An 8,042-nucleotide genomic window follows, 5' to 3' on the forward strand; every position below is an offset into this window, starting at 1 on the left:
CACACCAAAGACATGTGAAAACAACAGAGATTCCCCAATTCCCCAAAATCAAGTATTAGTTATTCACACTTCTTTTATTTTTTAGGTTGATATGACTAATGATAAAAGAGAGCTAATACAGTAATACGTGTGCCTCACAGTATCACTAACATTTCTTCAATATTTTTGAATAACCTGCCGGATGTGTAAGAAAGCCACCCATGCCACCTATAGAAGCTTTACCTTAAAGTTTCATTAGATAACATCATACCATGTAATCCAGAGCACACCTATGGCCCATCGCAGTTTGCAGTGTATTGACCATCAAATCCCCAAATGATGTCTTAATCAATACAGCAGACGGAGTAAATAGGCAGGGGAAGGCTGCATGTGTGACACAAAGCCAGGATTAGGGCTGATTAGGGCAGTTTTAACATGTCCTGCTGATTAGGGGCCAGTGGATCTGACCGCTAATTAGCTGTGAAGTGTGGCTGGCCGCACAGACAGGACAGCGGCAGGAGGAGGGGTTGGCAGCCCAAACTCGCCCCCTCCCTTGTCCACTCACCACCTCCACAAAAGGCTCCGGGGCTCTTTGATTGGGCGTGCTGCATTGTGGAGAAGGGGAGTTGAAAAAGAGTCCCATTTCCCTTTTGCTGTGCCACTACCCCCTGCTGGGTGGAGTCAATGTACCCTTTCTGTGCCTTCGTATGACCAGCTGGCTACAGCGGGGCAAATAAACACTCCAGATCAACTGGCCAGTGTGACTCCCCTCTGAAACACAGCCTTTGTCCCATGTGGATTGTGCCGTAATTGGTGTCCCCGAGACAAATTCTAAGCGTGATTGTTATTTGCACTGATGAGGTTTTAACAGACAGATAATACACAGAAGATACAAGTTACAAGTAAATAATAGACTAATGTTAGCCTGCTGGACGAACAGAGGGAGAATCCCCCTTTTTCAACATGTAGATGCAGATAGTTGGGAAAAAATCACAAAAACCCAAATGTCATCGTTCATAAACTAAAATGTAAAAGAACATGTTTCTTGAAATAAACCAGACTTTTAGTAAAAATGAAATACCACACTTTCATGAAAAATATTTGATCAATCCAAAACTGTGGACTTTGAGGACTTTCAGATCAGTGTCTCACAACATTTTGGGCTTGTATTCCCTTACTATTGATTTGTGACTCATTGTCACTAATGTATTATATGTCAACTAGAGGGATTTTTATGACTTTTTAATTTTCATGGCCTGAAGGGAACGTACTCACTATTTCACAGGAAAAAAGACAGAGCTTGAGAAGTCAGAAAAAGTAAAATGCCTTATACTTATACATATTTATTGACCCCTCACATTTGTCTTGCGACACCTTTGAGTGATCTCGACCCTGGGTTGGGAACCACTGCTTTAGATCTAAATGGAAACCTTATCCTAAACATAGCCAAAATGATTTAATGTAACCTTAACCCGCCCGAAATGAACAAAAGTTCAGAGTAATAAACGCATTAATGCATTTTTTGTTGTCCTAGAAAATGTACAAACTGACGTTAATGGCTATGGAATTAGATTGACGTCACTACCTGAAGTAATTTATGTATTTGCAGACTTAGAGGGGTATTCAGTTGTGTACCCGCATTTCCTTTCCCTGCCTCCACCCGGAGACCACCTGACCACAACAACTCAAGAGGCAGAAGGGAGAAAGAGTAAAGGAACATGGGATTTGGGACGTAATCCTGTTTGTCCTCGGGGTCACATGCTCTACAGAGTTGGGATTGTCAGCTACAGTCTGGAAGTTTATTCGAGGGACAAACAGCAGTCTAATTGTATTTCCCTCTGTAGAGCAGTCAGTGTCTCCTATACTGAATGCTGGAGAGGAGACAGGTTGCTGCAAGATGATAATTGAAAAGAAAGTGGGTGGTCCTCTTTGGCCCCCGTGGCCCTCTGGGACGGTTATATGGAGACGCCTGCGTGTTTTGGAGGGGGCAGATTACAGAATGTTATATTTGAAGAAACGATTATGTCCTTCTGGGCTTAATTTGACAGACGTAGCTATTGAGTGGTAGTTGTCTCTGTTATCTTTTGCCATTCATCTCAATTTGTGTTTATTTGTGTGTGCTTGGCTGTTTGCTGTTGGATCATCCCCCCCCCCCCCCCCATTAACTAGCTCTGAGAGCATTTTTCTTTTTTTTCTTTTCAAGCATGTTTAAAGCGTCCTTGAATTTTTCAGATTGTTTTTCTTCTTGTACGGTTTCCGGCTCCCTTTTGTCTTTGTGTTTTATGTATTTGCAGCATGCACACCCATTTATCACAAATTAAAATGCATGACTGTGTGCATGTAAATACACGAAGGGTATGGTGCGATGGCATCTCTAAAAAGAAAAGAAGAAAAATAAATGAATAAAACAAAGTAACACACACTTGCAGGCACACACAGGCATAGATAACTATGCCCTAGCCAACACACACTGATCTTATCCATTGCCTACCTTCATTGAACTGCTCTTCAGCCCTGGCCCTATTAACCAGTAATCCGCAGACTGGCAGCTGGCCATTACTGTGGCAACGGTGAGCTGGGAGAAAACTGCTTGTTGGTTCAAAAGTAAAGAGGACTGCTGTGAAGGACAGAAATTAACTCTTTTGTTCTGTAAATGTGTGTTTTTCATATTTCTGAATACAGGTAAACCAATTTCTAACTCATTTTCACTTCAACTCTTTACATATTTGGATGTGACGATTAAATGTCTTTTATGCTCTCTTGATTTTTTTATTTATTTGTCGGCCGATTGAAACTCATTCCAAGGATGGAGTATAATTATATCATGCGTGGCCTTGCCGATAGAACAGACAAACAGAGGAGTGCAGGAGTATTTTGAATGGCTTACAAATGTCTTACAGAGAAGCTTTTTCCTTCATGTCATGGAAAATATTGGTTACTGATGTTTAGAGTCAGCCATTTCAGCGCGTGAGTTAACTCATTTTCCCATTTTACTTCATTGATTTGGAGTGTCTGATTTATAATGACACATTTTACAAAATATTTTTAGGGTGACAGAAATGTGCCAGATATTTTGAATGAAAATCATACATTTTGGGGGAATTCCTGACATGACAGCAATAGAAATACAACAAATGTGATAGTGTGTCACCATGATGTCACTGTAAAGTTTGAGCTTGCAATGCTTCCCTCACAGCGGCCGTGGATCATTACAGTTCAGGTGTACAATGACAAAGCAACCAACTTAAACTAACATATTATATGAGGCTCTGATGCATTGTGTGTCATTGTGTCTGCTGATGCATTTCCTGCATGTTTTGTCAATAATAGAAGACGGAAAGGGTTAAAATGTTAAAGAAAAGAAAGCGTATACATGGGGATGGAGTGCAATGTGTGACAGGCTCCCACACGTCTGTAAGCAGGTCTTTCTCTAGCCTCCTGTCTTGGAGTCCAAACACAGTGGCACCTCAGTAGGGGCTCCGCGGCCGTAATAGATTTTAGAATTGGCTAAACTCATTTTCTTAAAGGAGTTTGTGGGACTTAATGAGGCATAACTAATGGAGGTCCCACAATCACCAGTGCCATGCTGGAAGCACCGTGGCAGGACAGAGCAGCCATTGATTCTTGCTTCAAACCTCTTGAGTTCCTAATCAGCTTCTTTGGTTGTGCGTTTCAGGCCTGACAAACCCATTGTTGGCCTGTGTCGCTGGAGGTCAGTAGTTATTAGTGGCAACTGAAAACAGTTTCTCTAACTACTTATGAGCGAATTGAATAACATGCATAGGGGGACTTGGAGGGGGGATTACTGGCAGTGCAGCGAGTCCGACCGGCGCAGGAGAGAATGTGACATGGTTCTCTAATAAGGGATGCTGCCCCCCCCCCCCTCCCACACACACATACACACACACACACTCCTAACCTGGTCCTCCAACCCCCTCACTCCCCCAGACATTTGTGAATAGTCCTCAAAAGGTTTCTTTGACACTGCAATGCCTCGTATTGCTAAAATTATATTCATAGTAAGCAATGGAATTAGCCAGTGCAAGTCCTGGTATAGCACATACTTGTGTGCGCGCATGTGTGTGTGCGCGCATGTGTGTGTGTGTGTGTGTGTGTGTGTGTGTGTGTGCATATGCATTTCAGTTAATGTTACAGTATCGTCAAACCAAAGGCAACGGTGAAAGAAATGTGGTTTCATGTATTTAATTTCATGGAAATCTATTAGAGTGAGAATTGCTTTCGGAGTCCTATGACCTTCTTGAAATGTTTTTTTCCACTCTGTAGGAAGATGATTATTTGCAGGCTATTTTTTCCATTTGGAAATGACTGGAATTGGAGAACTTTCTGCTTCCTGGGGCAAAGACTTGCAGACTTGCAGTGACTCATTCTTTGGAAACCCAGCAAATCTAGCATGCACAGAGAAAGATTGTCTCTCCTTGGCAGAATGCGAGGGCAATACACTAATTAAAATCTCGCTGTGCGTCTCTCAGAACTTGCCAATTCAATGCATTCATTCGCACAGTGAAATGAAAAGCAGACCTCGCCTCTCCTAATCATTTCTCATGGGGCAAGTTTGGGGACTATTTCTGGGGAAGGAAGGAGAGAGGAGGTGGTGGAATGCGTCGGAGTAAACTTTGCACTTCTGACTTAATATCCATCCGGGAGGGCTAGGTATATCATATGTTATCATAAAATACATCATAAATACCATGGAATCCTCTCTGTGTAGTGGAGCAACATTTTTCTGCCTTTTGTGTCTTCAGGAAAAATCTTACTCATCCACTATATTCCACTCCACTCCACAACCCAGACTCTGCATTTAGCTTTTTCTTTGAATTACTTCTCCAGTGAAGACCAACAACACAAAGCAATTCCCCCATCCTGTTGTACCGGCAAAAAAAACAAAAAAAACAGTGAACTGTGTATATGATGAGGGTTATATGTTTGCCCTATTTCTGCGTAAACTATGCAGCCAATAATGTTAAGCCCTTGCCAATTAGCGCTCTCTAGGTTGCTAGGTCGCCATGGTCAATTGAGGAACACATCAATAGGACTTGAAAAGGTTTCTCTGCGATCAGACCTTCTGACATATTAAGTAGAATAATGGGGAGGAAGGGAGTTGGGGGGGGGGGGATGCAGAGACTGAAGCAAGGCTTTCTTCTAAGTTCACATTTTGCAGTGCAACCTGCAATTACCTGAGAAGAATAGTCGAAACAAATCTTTACATCAGTGAGATAGATAATCCTACAAATGGCCATCATTCCAGCTCTGATGGAAATATCTGCTTTTTGTGTGAGAGACAATTTTTATATAATGCATGTTCGATTTGCTTTATTCGTGTATGTGAATGTGAGTGTGCACATGCACTCATTTGAGGCATTGTGTGTGAGAATATGTTGACCTGGGCGTCTATTTGTATGTATGCACGTGCACACGTGCATACGTGTGGGTGTGGATGTTCTGCAGCATAGAAGCAACACCACACAGTGGTGGCTGCAGCCTCCAAAAACTTTCCAGAGAGAGATGATGATGATGCCAGCACCAATTACAGTGCCCAGTCTGTCTCATATATCCTTACAAAGAGAGGTACACCCCAATAAAGCAAGAGAAGCAACAGGCACAAAAGACAGTGATTACCAAGCATAGCCTATTAGTGCGCCATAACTATGGCTATTGAAAAGAGAAAAGAATGGCTTCACCTCCACTTTCATTTCATGGGGCACACCATCGAACATCTTTGTTGACAGCTCATTCATGCCCTCAATTTAAGGACAGAATCTATCAGGAACACCTTGCAGCATCAAAGTGTATATTGTGGAATGCATTTCTCTTGTTAATGCTCCTATCAAACTCCCTTCTCAATCCGAATGTCAGGTGCATATTGGCTCTGATGCTTCCTTCGAGTGTAGGGATGATAGCACATATACATACAGCTGCCAGGTATGTGAAGGGGTTGGAAATGGGGGCTCTCCAAGGTCCCTATTGAGACACACTGATAGCCATCATCATCATCATCATCATCATCATCATCATCACCACCACAGGGTGTCATCAGCAAGGGGATTGAGAAGTAATTTCCAAACGTGTTTAAATGACCACAGGAAATGAAATGTTAGATGCTATTATCAGCCACTGCTGGTGTAAAAAAAAAAAAAAGGTTTTGGAGGACAGAAGCAAAGGGGAGCCGACACTGATGCTAAGTGATGACCTTAAACACTTTGGAGTTTGTTTGCACAAATCCTTCATCATCTCCAAAAGAGATTGATCAGAATGACGCTAATGTAAGTGTGTGTGTGTTTTTTGTGTTTGCGTGAGTGTGTGTGTGTGCATACAGTGAATGAGAGTGTGTGAATGAAAAAGACACCGTGGCAAAGCTGCTCAGTATTTCGAACATTTGCTTAAAGTGAATGCATCAGAAAACAATGGGGATATTTGTCATTATTTAAAATCAAAATAACTCTAAATACATACACTTGCATTCTCTGAAAAGTCTTGATATTTTGTAAATGTTTGTGATATATTTGTCAAACAATGAAATTATAACAATATTTAGATTTAAAATAAAGGAGATCTAAGTGATGCATTTTTTAAGAACCTGACATATTGCTATGTATTTAGATAACAGTAGAATATTCTCGAGGTATCCCCAAAAGTTCCGTTAATCCTTATTATCAATATACTCCAAAAAAAAAGAAAAGACAAAACGATAAAACGTAACTGACTCTCATCCAGCTCTCAGTTTCAGTGAAGAAGCAGAAAATGTTGATGTATTGTCTTAAATTATTTAAAATTTAAAAAGTTAAATTAAGAAGCATATGTTTCTTATTTTGTATTTGACTTATTAAACTGATGGGAGGGAAATCTTTATTTTATTTTGATAATTTAATGACAGGCTTGTGCATAATAATAAGAATAACAACAACAACAATAACAATAATAATAATAATCGAATTAACTTGAATGCATCATTATAATATTACGAGGCATGTACTCCATTCCTTTAGATAATATTCCTTCTTACAATAATTGGTAGTCATTGTGTATTTTATGAATGCTCGCATTCACAATACAATTGAACAATTACATTGCGGCAAAAACAAAAGTCTGGGCCTATTAAACATAGTAAGATTAATATGTTTGATAAGAAAATTATTATTTTATTGTATCAATGCATAAATTGATGTCACCATTAAACCTGCTGGAAAGCGTTAGGGATTTTTAAAAGGGTGATTTTCCCAGTCTTAGACTCCTGCAGACATCCTCCATGAAAGGCAGCCCTCCAAAATGTCACCTGAACAATGCTGGCTCCCTCATCGACCTTGCTTTCCTCCTCAATTTGGTCTCAATCACAACATAATGAAATTGCACTCCAAAACAGATCCCTTTTTAAAAAATTACTTCTTCAGGAATAGCTCTCACACTTCAAGTTATTTATTGTTAACGTTCACTTGGTTTTGAAACATATACAGCAGCCATCACGCATTTGTTCCTTTTTAACTTACAAAAGAATAAAGAAAACATAGAAGTGGACGCAATAACGATTATTATACAGTTAAACGCATTCTTGTGTGTTAGCCAGATATACAATTCCCTACTTTATTTAATAATTCTAAAGGAATACATTAGTTTACAATATTAATATGATAAAAATATCAGGTTATCCCCGTAAATAAGGAGTGGTGGCTTAGTGTACTTCAAACCTGATCCCACCCCCGGTCCGAACTCAAGTGAAGCAGCATTCCTTTTTGTTTCAACAACATAGACTACGTTTAAAACATCATGAGGAAGGTCCAAAACATGGATTACAAAAGGTCCAGAAACGACATAATTGCTTTCAAGGGCAGCCATTTCTGTAATGTTCAAAAATAGACTCCCCTCTCAGAGATGTCAAGAAAATGTGCCCTGATCAGCTGGTGCGCCTCTGTGCGCCTTGTCCTCTCCAAACCAAAGGGCCCACGTTTTCCGCCTTCATATGTTATTCATATGTGCGTGTGTGTATGTGTATATATATATATATATATATATATATATATATATATATATATATACATATATATATATTT

Source organism: Anarrhichthys ocellatus, unplaced genomic scaffold (assembly GCF_004355925.1).
Source record: "Anarrhichthys ocellatus isolate YVR2014 unplaced genomic scaffold, GSC_Weel_1.0 scaffold7, whole genome shotgun sequence".
Lineage (NCBI taxonomy): Eukaryota > Metazoa > Chordata > Actinopteri > Perciformes > Anarhichadidae > Anarrhichthys > Anarrhichthys ocellatus.